The sequence below is a fragment of the Vulpes lagopus genome, chromosome 3, assembly GCF_018345385.1.
Source record: "Vulpes lagopus strain Blue_001 chromosome 3, ASM1834538v1, whole genome shotgun sequence".
Lineage (NCBI taxonomy): Eukaryota > Metazoa > Chordata > Mammalia > Carnivora > Canidae > Vulpes > Vulpes lagopus.
Genome location: NC_054826.1, coordinates 75098334 through 75125742, shown reverse-complemented (window position 1 = coordinate 75125742; position 27409 = coordinate 75098334). Strand labels below are relative to the sequence as shown.

The 27409-nt window shown below is 35.0% G+C and overlaps 1 long non-coding RNA gene across 1 annotated transcript; it reads right to left on the bottom strand.

Annotated features, from left to right (window-relative positions):
• LOC121488276 lies at window positions 1-27283 on the bottom strand. Its single transcript, XR_005987007.1, has 3 exons — window positions 27172-27283; window positions 12358-12557; window positions 1-683 (listed from the first exon to the last, which is right to left on the bottom strand). It is a non-coding gene; the product is annotated as an uncharacterized LOC121488276 (long non-coding RNA).
• Window positions 27284-27409: the final 126 nt, after the last annotated feature.

Below are 27409 nucleotides of genomic sequence, written 5' to 3'. Positions count from 1 at the left end.
TTTATTAATTACATTCAACAAAGCACTTGCCATCAATCTAGGGACTTAAGCTCGATTAATATTCTGTCACAAAAACCTGCTCAATTTGTCCAGAGTCTAAGATTTCTTTTACTTCTCTGGTGTATTTAATACAGCATATGTGTGCATACACACACACACACACACACACACACCTATGAACACACATACACTTTCCCCAAAACAATCTGACTGTGGTCCTCAGAGTGACTTCCAAACATTCCAACATTAAACTAGGTAAGATATGTTAAGTGTCCAACAAAATGTCAGACACAAAGAAGGTACTCCCCAGTTTTGTTTTGTTTTTTTACCTTTGATGTCACAGCTGCTACATGACCAAGCAAATTGTTGTCTGCATGACATCTCTGGTTTGTACTTCTCCAGAGGAGTCCATAAGTATCTAAGAATTTCACATTAACTAGGATTCATGTCAATGATTTTCTTTTTTCTTTTTTTTAAATTTTATTTACTTATTCATGAGAGAGAGAGACAGAGAGAGAGAGAGAAACACAGGCAGAGGGACACACAGGCTTCATGCAGGGAGCCCCATGTGGGACTCAATCCCGGGACTCCAGGACCATGCCCTGAGCTGAAAGCAGATGCTTAACCACTGAGCCACCCAGACGTCACTTTGTCAATGATTTTCAAAGTGGAAGATGTTCTATCTAAATGAAACAAAGCAAAACAAAAATATTCATTAATAGATGAATAGACAAATACATTATGCTGTTTCCATACAAAGAAATAAAAGGAACAGACTACCGGTATAAGGAACAGACTACTGATATAACATGCAGCACCAAAGAATCTTAAAATCATGCCAAGTAAAGGAAGACAGACAAAAGAGTACATACTATGATTCCACAAATAAAATTGTAGAAGGGAAAGTTTGATGTATTGTAAAAACAGAGTGAAAAAAAGAACCGTAGTTGTCCAAGGCCAGAGGTGGGGAACTTCTCTGGGAAGAGAGTGATTATGGTGGTGACTCTCTGTCAAAACCCATTGAACTGTTCATTTAAAATGAGTTTAATTACTACACATAAATTATAACTTAATAAGTTCATTTTAAAAAGTTCTTTGGAGGGGGCAATCCAAGATGGCTATGTAGGAAGATCCTGAGCTCACTTCCTCCTACAGACATACTGAATCTATAGCTACAGATAGGACAATTCTCTCTGAAAACTAGCTAAACAGCTCATCTACAACAAAGGATAAATAGACCACATCAATATGGGTAGGAGAGGAAGAGATAAGATCTTGCCCAAAACCCCACCCCCAGTGCAGTAACCCACAATTGAAAGGAATCTCAAAAATCTGGAACTTCTTCCTGGGGAGTGAGGGTTTCATGCTTTATAGCAAGCATCCCAGTCCTTGGGACCTGTACCAGAGAGTCAAGCCCCCAAAACATCTGGCTTTGGAAAATAGTGGAGCTTATGTCTAGGAGACCTAAAGGGCTGTAAGGAATTGAGATGCCATTCTTAAAAGGCTTACATGCAGACTCTTTGGGGCCCAACACAAGAGCAGCATTTTGGAAAGTGCCTACACTATTTGTGAAGGAGATCTGATTGCTAATTTTAAAGAGTCTGCCTGAGGGGAAAGAGTCTGCTGGGACTCTCTCTCAGAGGGAGGCACTGAGGTGCATCATTTTTGTACTCTCCCCACCCAGCTAACATAGGCAGGCATACACACTCTCCAGCTGCCCTGCCAAGGCCAGCAGGCATACCTTGCCCTTGTGTTCTCAGCTGCCTCACTAAAGCAAATGAGCGTACACAATTTCTATACTCTGGTTACTTGGCTAAGGCTGGTGGGCACACACAGACCACACAGGGGGCTCCCCTTGAGCACTTGGCTCTGGTGGCCATGAGGACTCACATTCCTGAGTCTCACAGGACAGTAATGATCAGAATAACAGTTCTTGGCATACTGCCACGCCCAGGGCACTGCACAGACAGGAGAAGGCAACATTTTCTCAGTCTTTCTGTGAAATGGGCCTATTTATTTGTCCTAGAGTTTCAGCCTGAGGGACAGACTTCAGGTTTGCCACTCATCTGAGACTACGGTAGTGCTTTCAGGGGACATAAGCGCGGAGACAACATCCAACATCTGACTGAGATCTCTCCCTTTGGAACACTGTCAAGTCTTGGCACACCCTCAACAACTGGAACCTACCAAGAATAAATCAGGCTGTTCAAATGATCATAAAGGTTCAAGAAAACCAAGATCCAGGGCAGGGTTGAGTGATGGGGGGTTTGGGGACACACAAAATGGGTGAAACTTCCAATTACAAAATAAATAAGCCCTGGGGATGTAATAATACAGCTCATTAACTATAGGAAGTGATATTGTGGTGCATAATTGAAAGCTGTCAAAAGAGTAAATCCTAAAATTCTCATCACAAGAAAAACAATTGTAATTTTGTATGGTGATGAATGGTAACTAGACTTATTATAGTGATCATTTTGTAGTATATAAAATATTGAAGCATTATGTTGTACACCTGGAACTAATACAATGTTACATGTAAATTATACCTCAATAAATAAATAAATAAATAAGTACTCCTTTGCTCAAATATGTTTGAGAAATAATTCACCCTATCTTCTCCTCTCAGAAATTCATAATTAATCAATTAAAGACTTAATCCACGAGAGGCAATTGAATCATTAGAAGCTCAGAGAAGAAATCCTATCGTGTAGAACACTGATTAATTAACTGTTGATTTCCACATTCCCTGAAACTACATTACTTCCAATCCCTCTCATCTTAAAAATTAAATCCTATTAACATCCTTGGATTATCAGTTTAGTAGTTGTGTGATCATGGGTGAGTCACTTAAATTCTTTTTACTATAATTTCCTCACCTGAAAAGTAGGACAATAGTCCCTATCTTATAGGTGTAGTGAGGCAGAAAAGAGCTAATGTTTGTAATATACTTAAGAACAGTGCCTGGGACAGTGTGTTAGTTACTCTTGGAACTCATTTGGAAAATGGAAAGCCTTCTTTCAATCATCCACCTAACCAGAAAAAGTCTGGATGAATATTATTGTCTTTATATCCCTGAAAAAGAGAGTGAGTGAAATTTCTTAATGAAGAAACTGCTCAAATGATTTGTATGTAAAGCAATGCACAATGATGCTCTAGAGAGGGAATTAAACTTAAATTGATGCCCAGCTCTGAGGTTTACTGACACTGCAACTTGGGAAGTCATATGATGTCTCTAGACCTTATCTTCCCTTCATCTAAATAGAAAGTGGTTGATGGAGGCAGAAAGCAGAGTCATGATCACCAGGGGTTGGCAGAAGAGAGAGTAGAACTGTTCAGTGGGTACAGGGTCTGTTTTAGGGCAAGTTATGAAGGTGATCAGGATAAGATAGTGATATTGGTTGTACAAGAATGTGAATGTACTAAAAGCTACTGAATTCTGCACTTTAAAATAAAGTAGTAATTTTATTTTTTAAATTGAGCTTTTTATCTCAATAAAAATATATGGTTGTTGTATTAGATTATATTCAAGATCCCTCAAAGTTTGTTCATTCCTTCATTTATTCAATAAATTTCTATTAAGCCTCCTCTATATAAAAGGCAATGTGTTCTATTCTGAGGACACAGTAATGAACAAAAGGCATGGTCCTTAACCTCATGAAAATTATATCTTTATTATTTGATATTATAGACAGAAAGAATAAAGGAATAGGACTCCCATTTTACTCAGTGCCAAGTTGCAGCCACTGTGAGCTTGTCTGTACATATCTCATTTAGTCTTTATAAGATTCACATGAAGTAGATGTTATCATGCATGTTGTGCAAGTAAATTAAGCCTTAAGGAAGTTAAGTAAATCTTACTAAGATTATAGATTTTATAATAGTATATCAAGGAGTTGAAATACATAACCCCATGGAATTCATATAATATGACATTTGCTTTCATAATATAATTTTATAAAGCTAACATTATTTATATAAAAGGGAAAGTACATGTGACATTAAGATGTACAGTGTTTCCTGTGAGGTTTGGCCTCACTGTGACAAATGCCAGCAAATAGAGTTAATAAGGTGAAGAAAACTAATTAGAAGCCAAAGAGCCAGTGATGCCTAGAGAAATATCCTTTGGGATATTTACATATTCAAGATAATTGTTCTTATTAAAACCATTGTTTAGGATGGGATTTGTTGTTGTTGTTTTCATCTAAGGGAGGATAATTGTTATAAAATTTCTTGTGCTACTCCTAAAAGTCTCTACTGGTATAAAATCTCATGTTCATCATAATTTTTAACAATATACTGGGCACATTGTAAGAAAAAAAATGACCCTAACAAGGCATGTTTCTGTAATCATTTATAGTTTGCATGCAAACAATAACTAACTACTGAAATGCAACTGGCAAGAAAATTGAGGGCAGACTGGATAGTAAAAGATACTGAAGAAAGACAAACACAGATCATTTACTTTGGTTAGTAATTCATGGACACAAAGATATTGCTACATTTAAGTTGCATTATCAACTGGGGTGTGGGGTAGGTTGAAATATTTTCTTTAATTAGCATCTCAATTTATAGAAAAGTTGGATTAACCCTTCACAATACAATCATTTGTTTAGTAGCTGGAAAGGAAATTTTAGAGGCAGAGCACCCATGTTCTATTTTTCCAATTCTTATTTTTTTCTTGTCTTTTATTTTAAATTGTTCGGCTTCGGTTGCCATTATAATGTAAAAGAATAGCAGGGATAGAAAGCACATTTGTTTCTGACTTTAAAGAAGTACTAATGTTTTAGATCTGTATGAGATGTTCCTTGAGGTTTATTGAGGGAAACCCAAGTTTTCTAAGAAATTTTCCTGAATGAGTGTTAGCTTTTATCTCATACCTTTTTCTGCATCTATTGATAGGAACACACTGAGCTTTCTCTCTTACTGTTAAAAATTTTATAATATATTAATATACTTTTGGAGATCAAACCATCCTCACAGTCCTGGTGTAATGCTGGCCCTCACTTAACCTCTACAGTCTCACTTCTGGCCAGTTAGCCTGATGATCACAATCTATTTGAACTTTCTTCCATTCTTTTAATAAATTTACTTTCACACTTCTGCATTGTTCTCCTGGCACGATCTTCTGGGCTTCACTCTCTCCCAATATGCCAACTTGGTTAAATCATTGTCTACTACTGTTAGCTTAAACAACACTTGTTTGGGGAAAGTCAGAAATGCTCTCCAACTCTTGATCATAGAGCTACTTGTCTTTTGATGGCACTTACATTAAGTTGTTTAATATTCTTTCTTCCTAAATATATGGGACACTGCATGGGAGAAGATACTAGGCATGTTTTAGTAAAACTTCTATAACTCACAGAAGACTGGAACAGCATGAGAAATTAATAAATCCTGAAAAAAGGAGTGGTGGTTGGGGAGAATGAGAGAATATATTCAATTTAAATTTCTGTGGTGACTTGAAACATGAAAAAGCTGTTTTTCCTTTAATTAGCCTCACAATTTTCTGATTTCATTCAAAACATGCTGCATATATAGCAAAGCATGAAAAGAAACTAAATTTTTGAGGCTATGGACCACCATGAAGAAGCAAGATTGATGGAGAATGGAGAAAAGGCAGTTCTGTGTAAAAGATATGTATTTTAATGTCATCTCATGTAAAGAATTGCAAAATATTGATTCATGTTTAGGATTTGAAAACTATCATTTCATAATATAACCCTAGCAGCTGTGATGTACAAGCACTTCAGCTTGGATATTCAGATGTTGAAATGCCAGTGGCTCTGTGATTGTCACAGAAGGTTCTAAGCAACAATAGGACAAGGGAACAGTGTGATAGAAGAGAAAGGAACAAAATAATTAGTTCTAGGACAACCTTGTGAGAATAAAAGTCAAGAGTGTTAAAGGTAAGCAAAAGATCAATTGGAGATGAGCTTGATTCTTGCCCTTCTCTAGATTAATTGAATTCTATTTCAGTGCTGATATCTTGTTCTCATTTAGATTTCCTTTTCCTTCTCACTCCATTCTCACTGCTCACCTCTTGGTTTATACTCTCATCACTTTATTCCTGTATCCTTGCCATCAATCTCTTCCTATTACCACCTTTCTAGGAAAACCCTTATACCCCTTTTCTTACCCACTTCATCCAGATACATCTATTTGTCTTGCCTGTAATGCTAGCAGGCTTAGGGTCTGTCCTTGATATAGCAGGAAGCATATCAAATGTTCTGGATTTACCATCACATTGCTTCAATTTCAGACTTCTTTCTTGCCAAGAAAGGGTCAGAGTGAGAGATACCATTCTGTAGTCCAGTCTTCTCTCTGATCACATCGAGTTCACCTCCTTACTTACATGGGTTTCTAAGTGCCAGGCCAATCTCCCTAGCTTTTCTAGTCCAACTCTGATCCTTCCACTCTTGCCATCTACCTTGCTACCAATATCCTGGTCAGATGCCAAATTTTCCTCCTATTCATCACCTTGAATACAGAACTTAAATGCTCCCAGTCTTTTCATTCATCCCAGACATTGTCTTAATCTCATTGCTTTCATAAACACATTAGTTTCTTTCAGCAATCAGGAAGGTCACAGGTAGATAAATAAACAAAAGTCAAAAGGGGAGACAGAATTGAGACAGATTCTGTCTCTGTTGCATTCATGCTGAATCTGTTGCATTCATACTGTTAACCTACTTGTTGCTGACTCTTACTCTCCTGACTGATTCTGCTTTGGACTTTGACCCACATTTGACCTCCCACCATATTGTTTTTTTCTCTAACTACTGCCCATGGTCTGCAGCATCCATACCCACTTGCTATCAAAAAAGACCTGCTTTTATAACTTTATCTCCTTCCAACATAAGAATCCACAAAATTCATTGCTTACTACAATGGCTCTCAAATTATGCTTCTCTCTCACTAGTGCTGATGTTCTACTACAAGCTACAAAGAATAGGAGTATTTTTCTGTTGCACCAAAAAATTAAATGAATGAATTGAAGTTTCTCATTTTACTCTCTTCTTCTAGTCATAGTACATAGCAAAAATCTAAACACTCAATAAGCCAGCGAATAAATATTCATTGATTTGACTTTACCAATGTTTGTGGTTAGGGATTTATATGAAATTAAAAGCAGATTCCCAAAGACTAAAGAGTTTTTGGAATTTTTATGGTTGCAATATGGTCTCTTGATAATTTGGGAATATGATGAAATTATAACATAACATGTCAAACAGGTATCTACTATCTATATATCTCTACTACATATCTACTATACCATATACATTATGTATGATTACTATAAGTATATATGTACTATGGTCATGTATATATATAAAATATACATAAATATGTCCACACACACGCACACACTCACACACATGCACATACTCATATACACATGCACATGTACACCCACATGCAGAGTGTTGCTAATGGTGTGACTCTTGCTAGTGAACGTTTGTTAACTCCAATATGTTTTCCTTTATAAATGAAAGCAATAACATTCTCTGTCTCCCTAACTCTTTTCCCTTTACCTCATTTTGTTTTTTCATTTTTGAAATATAAAGGATGTATGTTTTTGATTAAAATAAAAATTCTTTCTGTTAATAATCAAAATTAATTTCAGACAAAGCTAAGACTAGAGTTCCTTTGGAAATATGCCGAGGAGACCCCGTGAGTGTCTGGTAACACTTAAACCTTCACTAAGTATCCTATTATATATTTATCATATAACATATCTGTTTATATCAAGCTTTACAATAACTCACTCTCATGCATTAGGCAGACATATGGATTGTTTAATGACATTGGCATGTCTTCTGTCTCCAGAGCAGTTTCCTGCCATGGCATCCACACACTATAAAGAAATTATAGATGCATTTTTTTGAGCAAGGAATGAATTTTGGAATGACAGCCTGGCTCTGCTCCATGATGTTAAAAAAAAAGAATGATAAAGCTTTTTCAAAAACAGTGGTTAAAAAATAATTCTAAAATACTGATTTACAAAGATCCCTGAACTTGCTTTAGTTACTGGAAATTTAGTAGCACTGGTAACTTATTCCGGTAATCTAGATGACACTCACTATTCTATTTACTGCTTTTCCAAACCAGTAATCTGGGGAGACATTTATAATAACTATTTTCCTTAATCCCCTGCTGAACTGATAAAGGTGATTTTCTGAAATTTCTGTAGGAAAAAAGCATTCCAAGTAATCACTGATGGACAGACTACAGATATCTAAAAATAGAAGGACATTGGTTCCTACTTTTATAAAAAGAATCTGATGTCAGCAGTGTCAGGAAATGCAACCTAACCAGAGTGAAAACACCCCATGGGGTTATATAACTCACTGGAGTCATTTTCAGGTTCTGCATGTAAATTGTATAAAACTCCCAACAATATAATCCTCAGGATATGAGAATGATTGGCAGGCTGCAAAGCTTTTTCTTTAGACTCAAACAGTTCTTTGATACAAACAATATTTTTCATTTCAAAGGTAATTGTTGGTAGCCAATAGGCACTGATAGTCCCATGTGGGTAGCACAATAAGTACATTGCCTTTCAAAAAACAGGATTGCTTTTCATGTGATAGAGACCATTTGTGCAATTGAAAACCCATTCAGAAAGCACACTGATAGACAGACCCTTTAAAATTCCAAGATGTAAATGTATTGAAGTGCACTATCAGACAGGCTCTCACACAAAATCTCCTTGGAAAATAATTTAATATATATATTCAACTATCATTGTATTTACTTTTTTGGCAATAATTCCTTTCCCCTTATTTTCCACTACACTTAGCAGAAAACCTCAGCTGCATCTCGGCTGAAACAAAGACAAGCCACAGTTCCAAATTTCAGTTTTTATCATTGTCTCAATTACTGTTTCTCACTGTCCCATTTTTGTTTCTTACCAGAAATTTGTAAAATCTACAGGACTCAGAGATGATAAGTGATTTCATAGCCTATCCCTGGCCAAAAATGTCCAAGAAAGTAGATTTTTTCAAGTTAATCTTGTAAATTGTCTCATTTTATCTCCTAGGGTGAGTTTATCTTACACCAAATAGCAAATGGTGTTTATCTTTTCATTTTATTTGTACTAATATTTTTCAGTCAGAGAGCAGACCAGTGAGGGATATTTGTGCTTATTGACAGAGTTGGAGAAAACATGTTGTAAGAGCATGTAACTAAGTGAACTATTCAACATAAAGCAAAAAACAAAGGATTCTGCATTACTATTCATCAAGAGATTAACCATAATCCTATTAAGAAAACAAAGTACAGTTCTAAAAGATTTCCACATTCAAAATTCTGAGTGATCAGCTGAGCTGAAAGAAAATCAATTCTTACATCACATCAAGAACAATCTTTTATGAAACTCTACATAACTATTGATAGCCTTGCAATTAAAATAATAAAAGTACAGTGACAATCTTGAGCCATTATTTAATCAATTCCTATAAAATGAAAAATGAAAAGCGTATTTAGCTGGGTCTTGGTACCTGGGAAGAATTAGGTCACAATATAAAATTGCTGTGGGAATCAAGAGACACAGTTCATCTTTTCTCTGAATTGAGTCACTGTGTAACCTTCAACCAGTTGCTTAATCCTTCTGTTTCATTTTTACCTTGTGTGAAAGTGAGAGTTCATTTAAACCACAAAATCAACAGAGATGCCAGAAGGACTGAAGACATCATTTTCCCAAAAGTACCTATAACCATTGCAAAACAGATCCATGCACTAAAATTAAAAACCTATATTTCAAAATTAATGCTTTTACTTACTTATGTGCTAGGAAGGCTGCATATTCTCTACTATAAATGTAGATATTTCAAATTATATTTTTTAAATGAATGTCTTTAGGCTTTTTTCAGTTTTCCCAGTATGGCTTGTAGCTAATCTAGGGTCTCCTGGGCTTTATCTGCTGTACCAAAGTCATCATCATCAAATAGTTAAGATTCTTTGGCAAAGCTCTAGAACACTTGTTAATGACAGCTCTGTAATAATGCCTTATATATGCATACCGCTTGGCACTTTACAGTCTAATTTACATAATGCTTTCTTGGTTAGTAAACAATTCTGTTTTAAGGATGGGTGATGGTACACTTGCTATGACTTCAGTCTTTTTGAGGTAAGGAGTTGGTGGCTTGTCTTCCAGAGATGGAATATTTCTGAGATTTTGCCACTTAAGCCAAACAATGTGATTCACCAGCATAATCTTCGTCATTGGATATAATAACACATATTTAGCTATAGTGCGGAGTGAACACCAGTGCCCACAGGTCAAGATATCTAAAAATGAACAAGTGACAATGGTGTTGTTGAGACAACAGAGAGGCTAAAGGCTCTTTCAAGTTGAAGATTCAGTTCTAATTGTCGCCATATGTCAACTCAATCTCTGTAAAATTTTAAAGAAAAACAAAATCTGTACACATATAAATAAAATATCTCAATTCTTAAAAAATAGAATCAAACTTTTGAGAACTCTGAGAAATACTTCTGTGCTATGACATAATTGTGCCATTGGAAGTCTCACATTATCAAAAACTTCCTTATAAAAACAGTTGTTTCAACAGGAAAGTGGAGATTAAATGTATAAAGAGTTCCAGACCATGTATAATACATCTTTATCCCGTAGGAATTTCACAGCAGTGATGCTTTTAAGCATTATATATGTGTAGAGCTATAATACCTAAACTTCACGGAATGTTGACTTCATACACACTTTTGCTCAAGACCAGAATCTTCTATCACCACAAACAGGGCCACTGATACAGCACTTCTTACATTTCTGACACTATCCTCATCACTGTTAAGATAAACATCATGAATTCACTCAACAAAGGGATGGGTTATGAACACATCTGCATTGGTTGCTTCTGATTTCCATCTTATTAAAACCTAAAATATACATATTATACTGTGCACCAAAGAAGTGGTCTTTTAGTGTTTATCTCAGTCTGAGATACCTATTCCTGTTGATGGAAGGAAAAAAAAAAACACTTCTAAGCTTGCCAGTTACAGTATCTCAAGCCCTTCTAGTTTAAAATAATTTCTTTCAGTTTTTGAATAGTCTCATTTCAGAAATGATTACGGCAACTCAAAATTCAATTCCAATCTAATCTGTTTCGTTTCTCTCAGTCCCCAAGGCAGTTTCTGGTTTCAAGGGTTACTTTTCTATCCTGACAGTGAAGTAGTTAGGGTCTAGCATGCTCATACTCTTTTCTGGATCTCCATCAACCACTCGTGGGTATTTATCTCTGATGCCCAATAATGAAGAGCTCACTTGCTAAAATTCATAGTCTGTTCCTTTGGTATGAATGAAGCGTATTGAGTGTTCCATGGCTACATTAACCATCACTCCCTGTTGGCAAGGCCTACTTCTACCTCTATTACTGCTGCTGCTACTACTACTACTACTACTACTACTACACTACTACTACTACACTACTACTACCTTGTCGTAAAATGCATATATCATGAAATTTACCATTTTAACGGAAGTGTACAATCAAGTGGCATTAAATACATTTATAACATTATGCAGCCATCTCCACTCTCTAGTTTTGGAAGTTTTTTGTCACCCCAAATGGAACCCATGTACTCAGTAGCTATTCCTTCTCCCTCACAGCCTCTTATAACCACCACTGTATTTTCTGTCTCTATGAATGGAAAATAGACAGAATTTGTATATTCTGGATATTTCAGATAATAGAATCATAGAATAAGTGATCTTTGGTGTTTGGCTTATTTCAGTTAGCATGTTTCCAAAATTTATCTTTATAGTTGCAGGTACTAGTACTTTATTCCTTTTTTTATGGTTGAATAATATTCCATGTTAGGGTTATATCACTTTTGTTCATCCAAAAAGTGATACTCGCTTTTGAAACTTGCTTTTATTATTTTTGGTCTATTCACGAGAATGGAGTTGCTAGGTCATGTGACAATTCTATTTACTGTCTCTCACTCTTGCTGGCCTATAGGTCCTCTAATTCTCAGACATGTCTTCACCCCAGTTTCCACTCAAGGGACACTTTGCCTCTTATTACAGAAGCTCCTGGCAGGCCTGTAACCTTGTAACTCAGCCTTCTGGATGGGGAAAAGAACTCCGATTTCTGAATTTCTCATGTGCCACATGTGCATAAATGAAACCAGAAGGACACTCTGAGTCTCATTCCTGGCATCCTTCCTCCTATGCCATTTTGCCATTCCTGAACCTTGTCGGAGGTGCTGGAAAAAATGAAACATCTCCTTGAAAGTTCTTCCATCATCTCTGAGAATTTCAACATTTTTTTTTGATCTTATTACTCTCCTCCATTAGCCACACACACACACACACACACACACACACTTAACCTGTCTGGGTGTTTCTACTCTTCTTGCTTGGTAGGTTGCTTCAGTTCTGAAGAGGACAACACATTCCCCTCCGACTTGTTATCCTTTCTTTTCCATTTCTTTCTCTCCTCCTATAACCTGAAGCACTTCTGCTTCTTGACTGGCGGGGACTTTCAAGGTGTCACATCTTATTCTTTCTTGGAGCCGTAATGGCATAAGAGCTGCAGGGCAATATCATTAGGGGGGGACATGAAAACATATCAGTTTAACATTCTTAATATTAAATTATCCTCTTCCTGTCTAAAGCAGCCTATGTAATGCAAATCAGATTCCTTAATTTAGTGTGTTTTTTTTTAAAGATTTTATTTATTTTGTTCATGGGAGACACACAGAGAGAGAGGCAGAGACACAGGCAGAGGGAGAAGCAGGCTCCATGCAGGGAGCCCAACATGGGACTCCATCCCGGGACTCCAGGATCACACCGTGGGCCAAAGGCAGGCACTAAACCGCTGAGCCATCCAGAGATCCCTATTGGTTTTTTTATATTCACTTTTTTTGTACTATAAGAAAAATTGTATGCATATTTAGACATTTCTGGAAAATAAAGATCTTTGGGAAAATTTTTACTGGGTCCACATGCCCCATACTCACATTCTCGAGGTTATTTATTCTTCCCATGGCTTCATTCTTGATGATTCCTTTGGTGTGTTCTCAGGAACTTTTACTACCATCCATTTGACTCAATTGAAGACTCAGCCCCCAAAGCTATGCTTGAGCTCTAGTCTTATCCAAGGTTTGCAGCCACAAGCTTGTCCTGCAGTAACTCTCTAACTTGGCCCAGATCCCAAAACCCATGTGTTACTTTGTTTGGAAGGTAGATAAAATGCCACATTTTTTTTTTTTAAGTATTGCATCAAGGGAGGAGGGAGCTTCAAGAGGAAGAAACTACTAGCAGCATCAAAAGTTGAAGAGAGTTCAGATAAAATGAGGAAAGAAATGTGTCTTGGTGACCGCAATGAGAAAAATCTCATTAGAGCAGCAGGTAAATAGCTGATACTTCCAAAATATTTCTTTACCCTTCACTTTTTTGTCGCATTCATTCCAGATGTATTTCATTTTGTAAAGAATGGTTTGGTGTCAGTTTTCCTGCAAGATGATAAGCTCTATGGATACAAAGACTCACTGAACTTAATTCCTGGCACAGAAAAAATGCTGAATGCATATCTGTAGAATGAAACCAAATTAAGGACAAATTTAAAGGCACATAAGTTTTTAGGTATTGAGGGTACCAGTGGAAATTCCAGGAGGTATGGGTTCTAGTCCCAGCCCCATCATCAGCAAGCATATCATTGAATTTCTGATTTTCAGTTCTCTTTTCTAATAAGGGGATTATTATTATTTTTTTAATGAGGGGATTAGATTTGCTGAGGATCTTTCCAGGATTGGTTCTTTTTACTAAATTCAGCTTATTTTTCATTTAGAAATGAAAAATTTTAACTTTGTCTTCTTTATAGCTACACTTTGTATTCACAGCTCCAGGTGATTTATTGCCTGAAATTTAGCTTGATAGAGTGAAGATATTGAGTAGCTATCATATTTGCTTTAACTTTGTTTTATTATATGGTTTTAAGGATTCTAACTTGTTTCATTTTGCTCTCAATTTTAGGTCCCCTCCAGCCTTATTTATTTCTTTTTCCAGTTTCTGCTCACTCCCCTCCCCCACCCCCCCTTCATCGTAAGAGAGAAAACAAAAAGGGAAGGAGAGGAGGCCAAATGCTTTGGTCAGCAGTGTGATTGTTTCATGATGATCTTTTTCCAATAGGAAGATTTCCTTTAAGAATCACACTGTTTGGGGATCCCTGGGTGGCGCAGCGGTTTGGCGCCTGCCTTTGGCCAGGGGCGCGATCCTGGAGACCCGGGATCGAATCCCACGTCGGGCTCCCGGTACATGGAGCCTGCTTCTCCCTCTGCCTATGTCTCTGCTTCTCTCTCTCTCACTGTGTGCCTATCATAAATAAATAAAATTAAAAAAAAAAAAAAGAATCACACTGTTTTTCTAAATTTTCAAACCAAATTCATATTTATACCTTATTAACAACTGATATGCATTAAATGGCTCTTTGTTGAAACTCTTGTTTGGATTTGCGTGTGTGTGTGTGTATCTGGGTTTATGCCACAGCTTCCATAAAGGGTGAGCTTGTTTTTCTCGCTTTGACCCTTAAAATAACATCAAGATAAAACACAGTAGGCAGCCTCGGTGGTGCAGCGCTTTAGCGCTGCCTGCAACCCACTGCGTGATCCTGGAGACCCGGGATCGAGTCCCACGTCGGGCTCCCTGCGTGGAGCCTGCTTATCCCTCTGCCTGTGTCTCTGCCTCTCTCTCTCGTTCTGTATCTCTCATGAGTAAATAAAATAAAAGATCTTTAAAAAAAGATAAAACACAGCAATAACATTTTAAAAAACAGGATTATGCTTCAGATATACAATATCATTTCAGAGATAAATGTTTTACAATAGGGGATCCCTGGGTGGCGCAGCGGTTTGGCGCCTGCCTTTGGCCCAGGGCGCGATCCTGGAGACCGGGGATCGAATCCCACGTCGGGCTCCCGGTGCATGGAGCCTGCTTCTCCCTCTACCTGTGTCTCTGCCTCTCTCTCTATCTCTCTGTGACTATCATAAAAAAAAAAAATTAAAAATGTTTTACAATAGTTAAGGATGGAGACTGATTTTATTTGATGGTACCAGAGCATTGTGTACTGTCATCCCATAGTTTCTTAGCTAGTAAAGGAATGTAATATCCAATAGGAACCAAATTCAAGAAGCTTAAGAGCAGGGTAAGTTTAATATGCAGTCCAGCTTTCTAGTCTCCGATATAGGACATAGATGAAATCAGGCTCTGAGAGGACTCAAATGGAAGATTCTAGTTCCTATTAGAAAATTAGGCAATTAGGAAAAAAAAGTACTTTAAGGAAAAAAGAAACCTTGAGCTGCTGTTAAATTAATTTGTGAATTGAATAAAAAAACTTTGAGTTAAAATTATTTTTACAGCTTCAGTCTTCTTTCCTTGGATTGAAGCATTAAAAGGTCGTACATGGGAGATCTGGAATAGAAGATAGGGAGGGGTTTGCAAGAGAAAACATGGTCACTTTTTCCTTGTAGTCTCATAACTCTTAATTCTTTTAAGTTTGCCTGCAGGGGAGAATTATTTTGCATTGTAAAAATACCCTAAGTTCTTGCCAATAAAAAGCCCCTATATTTTATAGTCTATTGAATCAAGACTGATATATGGTAAGTAATTTACAGAGAGACGCATTGAGGCCAATCCCCAAAAGGCAAGCTATCATTTCATGCAAAAGTGACTCAAGAGTAAAATGAACTCTCAGAAATGTTATCCTTTTCCTGGTCAACTCCTGTCATCCTATAGCTGGGACCTAAAAGTGGATGGGCTCAGAGGTGGGAGGTGACTATTAGAGCTGTGTTTCTGAGTATAGGGAGTTACTTTTCTTATAAATAGCAAGAGGACATTCCAACATTTAAGCTTTTTCTTTGGGATTTTTGTCTGCATTAAAGAATTGAAGCTACAACTTGTATTGAAATAATACTGCTACCAGAGGGAATTTTTCCCCCCTCAGACTTTTATTCATGAAGTATTAAGAATTCCTCTATGTTTCTAAAATAGAGTGATGGATGCATTTTGGCAAAGTGAAAATTGAATGTAAAATGTTATGATGAATTATAAATACAGATATATTTCATTCTCTCATCTCAATACTTTGCATTAAATATGAGTGTTGTATTTCTTTCAAGTGACTGAGTTAATTTTATCTGAGAAAATAATAAAATGATCATTCACTTCAGAAAGGCCTTTTGGAAAAGTTTACACTCATTTCCTTTCTGTTTTTACATATATATATATATATAACCCACTCTTGAAGAGCCAAGTAAATGCTTTACACATCTCGTGAACTCCATCAAGTGGAAAAGAACTTAAAGCAAATATTGACATAGAGTAGTGACTTACCATATTACCTGGTGAGGAGAAATTTAAATTAGCTTCTTGAAGGATGGATCAACAAAACCTAATGGTAAGTGAAGTCTGCATTGATCTTTGAGAAAGCTTGAACTCTAGAGTAGACCTTGGAAATTTTAATGAGACTGAAATGGAAAACGAGGTGAGAAGCAGTTTACAAATCATCCATGGTTATGTGAAAGGTGTGTGTGTGTGTGTGTGTGCGCACAGATGAAAGGAATATAGGGGGAACTGCAAAAATCAGAATGTCTATCACTTACACTTACTTTCAATAGATCCATGTAATAAAATAAAATAATAATGAAATAAAACAATCAATAAAATAAAAGATAACACAGAGGTAACAAAACTGCAAACATGACATCATATAAGACATTCAAAAGAGTCAGAAAAAAAAAAAACTAAAAAAATAAAAAATAAAAAATAAAAAAAAAAAAAAAACAAAAGAGTCAGAAAATTTATTTTGCCTTCTGTATCCACTATATGTAAATGTGTACATTTTCTCCATGGAGAAGAGTTTGAGGATCCTATAAAGAGCTCATGAAGGTGCCTATTCTATTAAAAGTCACCAAAATTTCACACTTCCCTTCAGAGAACAGAATAGCTCATTACCTTTTACTCTTCAACCTGTTCTGTCACTCTATGACATGTAGTGGACAACATCTTGAGATGCTCCAATTTTAGTCTTTGAGAGCAATATGGAGATCATGATGGCATGGTCCTGGAATTGTCTCTTGCATTGGTGAACATATTATTTAGGACAAGCTCACTGGTTGGTTTTTGTTTGTAAGGGAAAGATTTTAAATCTATAGAAATGTATACAGAGTAATGGTACTATAACAAACACCTATGTAACAAACCCTCATTTAACTATACCTTAATATTTTTACTATGCTTGCATTATATTCTTTTAAAATAAATAAGGCATAGAGTTGAATTCTCCCCTGCCTCCATCAGCCCCTCCCAAATCCATTCCATTCTTTCTCAGAAGTAACCACTATTAGGATTTCGATATTTGTTATTCCCATACATTAAACAAATTTAATTGTTAGCTGAATTTTAAATATATTGTATAGAAGTGTATAAATGTCAAATGTACAACTCAATTTTTACAAAGTGAGGAGGCTCATGTGAACACTACTCAGCTTAGAAGGTAAACATTAGCTCCCAAGTTGCCCATCCCCACTCAAATTTGCACCTCCTAACAACCACTATCCCTTACTCTTCTCCTCAAAAACTAACCAATGTTCTGTTTTTTACCATCGTAGATCAGTTCTGACTGGTTTTGAACTTGATTATTATCAAACTGTATGACACTTTGTGTTTGGTTTCCTTTGCTCAAAATGATGTTGTGATGTTCATCTTGTTGCATGTGCCTTTAATTGATCATTTTTGTAGCTTTAAAATTTTTGTATCAATATACTATATCAGTATATCAATATACTAGAATTGATTCAATTACTCCATTGCTGATTCCATTTGCATTGTGCCTAGTCTCCAAATATTAAAACTGTTGCAGGCACTCTTCTCCATAAAATTCTGTTTGATATATATATGGGAATTAATAGATAATTAATAGATAATGTCAGTTTCCCAACTAATTCTAATAATCACGCTCCTAGCAGCAGTGTACAAAAGTTGCCATTGTTCTGCATCCTTGTCAGTACTTGGCATTATCAGTATTTTCATTTAGCCATCTTGATGAAGATAAATTGTTGTGATTTTATTTGTATTTCCCTGATGACTAATGAGATTCCATACTTTCTTTATATATTCATTGGCCCATTCAGATGATTGTCTATTCAAGTGTCTTGCCTGATATTTGATTAGGTTGTCTGCTTTTTCTCTTATTGATTCATAAAAATTCTTTATTATGTACATGAACTCTCTGGTAGATTGCGTATGTTAGAAATATATTCCCTAACTTGCCTTTTCACTCAGATAATTTTATTTTTTTTCTTTTTTTTTAATTTTTTTTCTTTATTTATGATAGTCACAGAGAGATTGAGAGAGAGAGAGGCAGAGACACAGGCAGAGGGAGAAGCAGGCTCCATGCACCGGAAGCCCGACGTGGGATTCCATCCCGGGTCTCCAGGTCGCGCCCTGGGCCAAAGGCAGGCGCCAAACCGCTACGCCACCCAGGGATCCCTCACTCAGATAATTTTCTATTTGACAATAAAAGTTTTTAATTTTAATGTGTACAATCTATATTCTCCTTTATGGGTATGGCTTCTTCACATTCCTTAAGAAATATTTTCCCTCCCCAAAGTCTTGAAGATATTCTCTCGTTTTTTCTAGAATCTTTATTGCTGTTCCTTTTACCTAGAGATCTTCAAACTACTTAGAACTGATTTTTGTGTATAATTGTGGTAAGGATATAATTACATTTCCCCCCATATGGCTATCCAATTGACTCAGTAACACTTATCAAAAAGATCATAATTTATCCAGTACTCATTAGTGTGTTTATCATAATCATAGATGAAATTTGCTTTCTTTATTCTGAACCATTTGCCCATCTTTGTGTTCATACTACATTGTTTAATTGGCTATGGTAGCCTTATATCTTAAAATCTTGTAGCCTTAGTACCTAATAGAGTAATTTCCTCACCTTTTTTCTCCTTGGACAAGAGAAAAAGATGAGGGGGCCTGACTTTTTATGAGTGTTTTGGTTATTTTTGGTACTTGAATTTCTATGTACATTTTAGACTATCCCTATCAATTTACACACACACACACACACACACACACACACACACACACACACCTGCTAGAATTTCATTTGGAACAAGTTGATATGTGGAGGATTATATAAATTTGTATGACATTGGATATTCTAATTCATGATTCTGATATACTTCTCTTCAATATTTCTAAATTTTCTGTGCACAGATATTTTACATATTTCATTAAGTTAGTACAGATAACTTCCATTTACTCCTCACCCAGATTTACAAATTGGTAGTACTTTTCAGACACACACATACAGACATATGTATTTATGTGTAGTCTATTTGTCATCTGTCTAATCTCCTTCCCAGTGCATTACATTCGAAGGCACATGTTTTAAGATTTTCCCATTTTCGTGATGTTTACCTGAATCACTTGATTAAGGTGGTGTCCCTAATTTGTTCCAGTTCATAGCTAACATTTATTTCTCTTTACCATTGATTTCCACTTTCAGTTATGTAAACTAAAGAGAGAGACTTTGAAATTAAGTAAATTTCCTGTCCTCTTTAAGCATTCATCCAGTGCTCACTCATGATTCTTACGTAAATTAATGATAATCATTATACTATAAAAAGGAGCTTTCAATCCTCCTTTATGTAGTTGTTTACCTAGGTTCAGCATGGACACATGGATTATTATTTTATTCAGTGGTAATTACTGCCATTATTCATTTTGAGTCTAAATCTGCCCCTAGTATGGCCAGCCTCATCAAGTTGGCTCTGTATCATTTTGACTTGTCCTTTTCATTTTTGGAACACTTCTTTATTTTTTGACATAACAAGATGTTCCAGGCTCATCTTTTATTTTTACTGCAATGACTTTGGAGTTAGCCAAATTTATAAGGAGATCTGCTTTCTTTTAATTTGCTAAATTCACTTCTTAAAAATTCTGTCATTTATTATAGATTCCTTTAGATTTTAATACACATAATTATGAAATGTGCAAATCACAGTGGTTTATATATATACAACCTTTATCATTTTTTCCCCTTACAACATTGGGTAGGGCTTCCCAATGTTAAATAAAAAAGTGATATTAGGCATCCTTGTCTCCTGTCTGGTTTCAGAGAAAAAGCTTTCAACATACCACTTTTAAGGATGATGTTTGTACTATATTTTTTTTGTAGATACCCTTTTAAGATTAAGTTAATTCCTTTTTTTTCCTAATTGCAAAGTTTTACTATTAGTTCCTATTGCTTCTGTAAACAAAATGCCTCAGAATTAGTGGCTTAATACAGTACAGATTGATTTCTTGAAGATCTGGAGATTAGAAGCCCCAAATGGGTCAGCAAAGCTGCAATCTTTTTCAAGGCTTTACGGGAGATTATGTTTCCCTGTCTCTTCTGGTTTCCATAGGTTTTCTTCATTTCTTGGTTCACGTCCTTCATCATTCCAAACTCTGTTTTTTATTGTAAATATCTCCTTCTTTGACACTGATTTCTTGCCTCCTTCTTTATAAAGACTCTTGTGATTACATTGGCCCATTCAGAATAATCTAGGATAATACGCACATATCAGGATTCTTCGATTAATCAAAGTCTCTTTTACCATGTAAAAGAGCCATGTATATGCCTCAATCCCGAGAATCAGGATGTAACCATGTAAGGTACTGTATTCATAGGTTCTCGGGATTGAGGCATATACATCTTTGGGGGGAAGTTTTCAGCTTACCACAGATAATAAATATTATCAAATAAATTTTCTGCATTAAGATGATCATATGTTCTCTGTATTTATGATGACTTCAACTCCAATGTTCTCATGTTAAACAACCTTGCATTCCTGGAATAAGCCAGCTTCTTTGCGATGTACTACTTTATGTGTTGCTAGATTTCATTTGCAATTATCTTACGTAAAATTGGCCTGTATTTTTTCTCTTTTGACATCTTTGTTGTTTTTGTTGTTGTTGTTTTTAGATTTTTAAATTTATTTGGGGGGGGGGTGGAGAGTGTGGGGAAGGACAGAACGAGAGGGGAGGGGTAGAAGCAGACTCCCTGCTGAGTGAAGTCTGATGCTAGGCCCAATCTCATGACCCTGAGATCATGACCTGAGTTGAAATCAAGAGTCAGACACTTAACCAACTGAGCCAGCTAGGCACCCCAGTTGTTGTTGTTGTTTTAATTGCTGAGGTTTTGGGCTCAAATAAAGAGTTGAAAAGTGCTTTTTTTTTTTTTTTAGTTTCATTGACATTTCTGCTTTTATCATTATTATTTCCTTTCTTATGCTTTGTATGAATTTAATTTACTTTTTCCAACATCCTGAAGTGGGCATTTAGCTCACTGATATCCAGCTTTCCTTCTTTTTTGATATACACATTTAATGCTAAAAATGTCCCTCTGACATGACTTTAGTTGCAGCAAACAAGTTTTGATATGTAGTCTTTTTATTGTCATTAATTCAAAATACAGTAATACATTCTACTTTTCCTTTTGATTTTTTCTTTGACCCACAAATTCTCACCTGCCTCTTCTAAAATACATATATACGTACATATAGTTTTTCCTTATGAGTGTATTTATCCAAATTGCTAGTTTGTCATTATCGAAAGTGGCATTTTCTATGACTTTCTTTGACTATTTGTACATATGTACAGCTCCATAAACAATGTATGCTAGTTTTCTGTTTGTGTCAAATTTATATTTGTATATATAAATCCATATTTATAATGATGTCATATAAGCATTAACAAAGAGAAAATTGGCAGGGTTTTATTAATATCTGATAAAACAGAACGTAAGGCAAGAAGAACTGAATGGGGCAGAAAATAATAAAAGAATAATTCACAAAAAATACATAAGAATCATGAGTTTATATGCAATTAAAAATGAGTATTTACCTGTATGAAGCAAAAACTGACAGAATCTAAAGTTAAATTTCACAACTTAACAATTGTATGGTATATTTTAACTCAAGTCTATAAGAAACTCCATAGACCAAGCAGCCAAAACCAAAGTAGTAAGGATATAGACATTTTTTTTAAAAAGATGTATTTATTTTAGAGAGAGAATGAGAGGGAGGGACAGAGGGAGAAGGAATAAGAAAAATCTCAAGCAGACTTTCTGCTGAGCAGGAAGCCTGTCACAGGGCTTGATCTCTGAGATCTTGGCTTGAGACAAAATCAAAAGTTGAACCCCTAACTGACTGAGCCACCCAGCTAGATATTTTGCATTAAATACTTACAAAGTGGATGGTGAGGAAAGGAGGAAAAGAGGGAGGGAGAGAGGGAGAGAAAGAGAGACAAAGCGAGAGCCTTACATCAAAGATATAGAAAAAGATACCTCATTTCAAGCACACAAGAAACATTTATTAAAATTGAGCTCATACATTCTACACTCTTATTTTTTATTTTTTTATTTTTTATTTTTTTTTTACATTCTACACTCTTAGATTAATAATTCAATAATAAATTAATGATTAAAATTATAAAAGCTAAAAATTCATGAGGACACTTCTAAATTTCTAATAGAAATTTAAAATATTTAGAGTTGAAAAGAGTATTAAGTAACAAAAATTTTTTATTATCTAAGATAGTAATTAGAATAAACTTACAGTCTTAAATGCCTTTGTTAAAACCAACAAATAACAACAACAAAAAAAGCACAAGAATATTTGAGTGTCACTTTCAACTCATGAAGATAGGAAAGTCCTAAAGAACAGACTTTTAATTAGGGAGAAGAAAATTTCACAAATAAGATAAAAAAAATTAATGTAAATTAGTCAAAGAAACATAAGAGAAGATTAACAAAACTAAATATAGTTCTTTAATGAGCTAACAAAATAGTCACACTTCCAACAAGAGTAATCAAGGAAAATTTTTAAAAATTAAAAATTATGAAGTAAAGGGACAGAACCACAGAAATTATGTCAATATTTAAAACCATAATAGTATAACAAAAACATTTTGAAAACTTTGATTAAATGTACTTCTAGAAAAATGTTATATAATCTTTTTAAAAAACATAAAAGTGTAATAAACCAGTAGCTTTTAAATAAATTTAACTTATAATCAAAATTATTGTCTTCATGACTATTGTCCTTGCTTCCAACAAAACACACACACAAAAAAAAAACTTCCAGAAAACTGACTATTCCCAAGGTGAACTTTTCTAACCTTTAAAAAACTACCAAATACAAAATATTTGGCAAAATAGAAAAGGAGGGAAAATCAGTCACCAACTCATTTTATAAGACAAGTAATAATCTTGAAATCAAAACCAGACAAGGACAGAAAAAGAAAGTAAAGTTAGGAATAAAGATGTAAAGTTCCTAAATAAAATACTAGAAAAATTAAATGATTTAATATATATGTCACAGTCAATAGCTATCCAATAAATCAAGAACAGTTCAACTTTAAAATAATTCCATAGAAAAATGGGGAAATAATCTGAACAGGCAATGCACTAAGAGACAACTTATAAACACAGTATAGATATTAAACCTCACGATACCAAAACAAAAATGAAGAATATTTTTATATGCATACAGCTGATAAAATTTAAGAAGTCCGATTATATTAATATTGGCAAAGGCAGAAAGAACCTTGAAAAGTTTAGAATTTCCATCTTGAGTGGGAGTGTAAGTTGCTACAACTACAAGCACTTTGTTTAGCAATTGGGTTATATTCAATACATTGAAGAAGCATACAGCTAGTGATGCCACTATTCTTCCTTTAGACATATTATCTAGAAAAAGGCTTTGCAAAAATACACAAAATGGCAGATGGAACATAAAAAGTGTACCATTGTTTCAAAGAGCAATAAAATCGGAAATAATCTAAAATGCTTTCAAAAAGAGAATAGGTAAATTGTTAGTTATTGCAGTTATTATTAATATCAGACAATAGTCTTCAAGTAGTAAGCATAGAAGTTTAAATGAATGAGCCAGAACTATATATGTCAAAATTAATAAGTGCCGAAAACATAAGGCCATGTGAAAAAAATTAGAATGACATATTATATATGTATATGATTTATAATTTATGAGATAACTATCTTCTATTAAAAATATTTTTATTTTATTTATTTATTCATGAGAGAGAGAGAGGGACAGACATAGGCAGAGGGAGAAGTAGGCTTCTCACATGGAGCCTCATGTGGGACTTGATCTCGGGACTCCCAGATCATGCCCTGAGCCAAAGGCAGACACTCAACTGCTGAGCCACCCAGGCATCCCAGATAACTATCTTTTTAATCTTAATTTCTCAAGGTAGTTTTTGTCTTAGATGGACTTTGTTTTCTAAACTTAATTTAGTAAATCACAGTCTTTTTGGTAATTATTGGCTTTGTTAAATGCTAAATCTATGACATTTACTGTATTTATTGTTCTTAGTCTTATTACTATCCTTTTATTGTTTTCTGTGTAAATCCTTTTCTTTTGTTCCTTTTTTCCTGTTTTCTTTTGAATTAACAAAAATTTTAATAGTCTTTTATTTTCCTGTACAGTCATAGAAACTTTAGTTGTTGTTGTTTTTTTAAAGATTTTATTTATTTATCATGAGAGACAGAGAGAGAGAGGCAGAGACATACACAGAGGGAGAAGCAGGCTCCATGTGAGACTCTATCCCAGTACCTTGGGATTACACCCTGAGCCAAAGGTAGACACTCAATCACTAAGCCACCCAGGTGTCCCTGTCTTAGAAACTTTAATTGCATTATTATTTTACTAGATTTTCTGAAATTTTTAAAAACTCATTAAAAATTTTTTTAAAGTCATATAATGACTTTTATTTTCTAACATACACTACAACTATGTGACATTTCTTCCTTTCTCTCATGTGCAACACAGAAACTATCATACTGCAACTATTCATTATTTATTTTACTTCTCATTATTTTCAGTAGAGTTATATTTTACATTTCCCAAAACATATAAAGCTGTCAGTAGTTTTTGCAGTCGATAAATAACTAAATTTAGTGACATTTTATTAATTTCTGGGTTTGCATCTCTGCTTGATGACAGTCTTTATTTTTTTTAAGCAGAGTATCTGTAGTACTAACAGTCTTCATTTTTATATGCTTGAAAATGTTTTCATTTTCTTTAACTCTTATAGTTTTACTGGGTATAAAATTCTAGATCACAGTTATTGTCCTCAGTACCTTAAATATATAATTCTACTGCCTTCTGAGGTTTCTTGCTGCTAAAGAGAAATCTGACTACTTAAGTGCCACTTTCTGCAGATAATGTTTTGCCTCCAGGTTTTAGGATTATTATTTAGGATTAGGATTCTTGCATATCTCCGTTCTAGCTTTATGTTTATCTTGCACACTTCTCAGAACTCAGTAGTTTGCTAGAAACATGTTTTTCTTTCTTACCTTTTGGAAAATTCAGTTATATTGGTTCACGTATTGTTTTCCCCCACTCCTTCTATTCTTGTATTCTGGAGCCTCTCAAATCAGCCATGCATATCTCTTACCTGCTTTTCCTTATTCTTTAGAAGTTTGGTTTGCCCTTTGTGATATATTTTTTGTGAATTCTCAGAATTACTCGCAAATTCATTAATTCTCTCTTTTTCTACAGTGTACTTCTTCTTTAGAATTGTTTCATCCCATGAGTATTGTTTTAGTCTTTAATTTGAATGGTTATAGTTTTCATTTCCAGTCTGTGGTTTAGTCTGTTTCATCTTCTCTGGGGCTTATATCATTTATGTATGTTTATGTTTTATAGATTCTTGCTCTTGGTAGATAGGAATTATTCTTTCATTTGAGTGTGTTGTCTTCCCTCATATGCTATAGTTCCAGGTATAAGACAGCATTAGTTGCCTATCCCCAATACCCGGATTTATTTTTTGATTAGCAGGATCCCTCCACCCTGGTCCCTGTTTCCAGGTAATGATTCTCATTCTGGTACTAATATCTAGAACTCAAATTTTAACTTTCTGTCAGTAAGTGCTACATAGAACCTGAATCTGGACTCATGGATTCTGTTTTGCTTACTAGTTTGCTTCTCTATTCCTTTTCTCATCTCTATGAGGATTTATCTCAGCAGGTCTCATTATCACATTTGTAATGCCTACTATTATATTTTGCCTCTTTATTACTATGATTTTGGAATTCTTCACATGGTAAAAATGTAAGCTTTGCTCCACCTTGCTTGTGTTTGGAAATTTGTTATTCGGCCAACAATTATAAATATGCATCTATTCCAAATCTGGTAGAAGGTATGTTGTGCCTCCAGATAAAGTGGTGGAAAATATCTTTGAGTAAGTTACTCAAGAATTCTTGGTAACAATGAGATCAAACTGACTCAAAATATTTTTGAGGTGGTTACTAAGAGTTCTTGGTAACAATGAGATGATTTAGAATGGAAATAAGGAAACCTTATTGCCACTTACTGTTCTGCAAGTGGAATAAGCCAGTCTTGGAATGATATCCCTGATTCTCAAGCTATCTGTCAAATGGAATTTGTTGTAGATATATAAATGAATAAATTTTGAACACTGTGAACTTCAAAATTCTGATTTAATATCTCTTATTTCTAAAATTGTGGAATTCCATAGAACAGCAATATATTTCATAAAAATAAAACAAACCTTCCTTGATCAGATAAGGTTGATTATTCTGGTCAAATAAGGAGAAGCAGGGTTTTTTACTGCTAGAATTCTCAGAACTTTATTTTTAATCTTTTTAATATTTTATTTAAATTCAATTTGCCAACATATACCAGGACCTTTAATGTAATGGTTAGATTCTTCTTGAGTGCCATCCATGCACCCTTTCAAATGTTGACCTTGAAATGTAAAGTCAACATGCAACATGCAAGGGTTAATCCAGGAGCCTCCCCTCCTTTGGTTTTCAAGGAATACTTTTTTGAGAATCAATTTTCTATGGGACAAATGTTTAAAATCAGTGTTTGAATTTTTGTTTCTAAGTTATAATGTGCTTTTTAGAAGAGGACTTATAAACTACAACTGACCATCATCTTAATTTTGATGGAACTTAACTGGTCAAGGCATGAACTCAGAACAACAACAATAATGAAAAATCTGCCCAAGACTTCAGCCCATTATTTAACCTCATTAGCAACCTACTCTAACCACTTACAGAATTAAAGGTAAAAGGAAACTTGAATGGGACCTACCGCATATTCAGGGTCAGGATTCTTAGGCTTGGAAACAGAAAAATCAGCCAGCTAAGGAGGACAGCTTCATGGGGCGATGCTAATGGGCCCTGAAGTGCTAGCTCCTGTTTTTATGGATGGCTACTCTAACCAGTTAATTAGGTTCGATGAAGCCAGGAACTCTCTTTCTTAAAAGGGAACAGATGTCATTTGCCTATTTTTATCCAACATGATGATAAGTAACCTGGACTACAAAGAG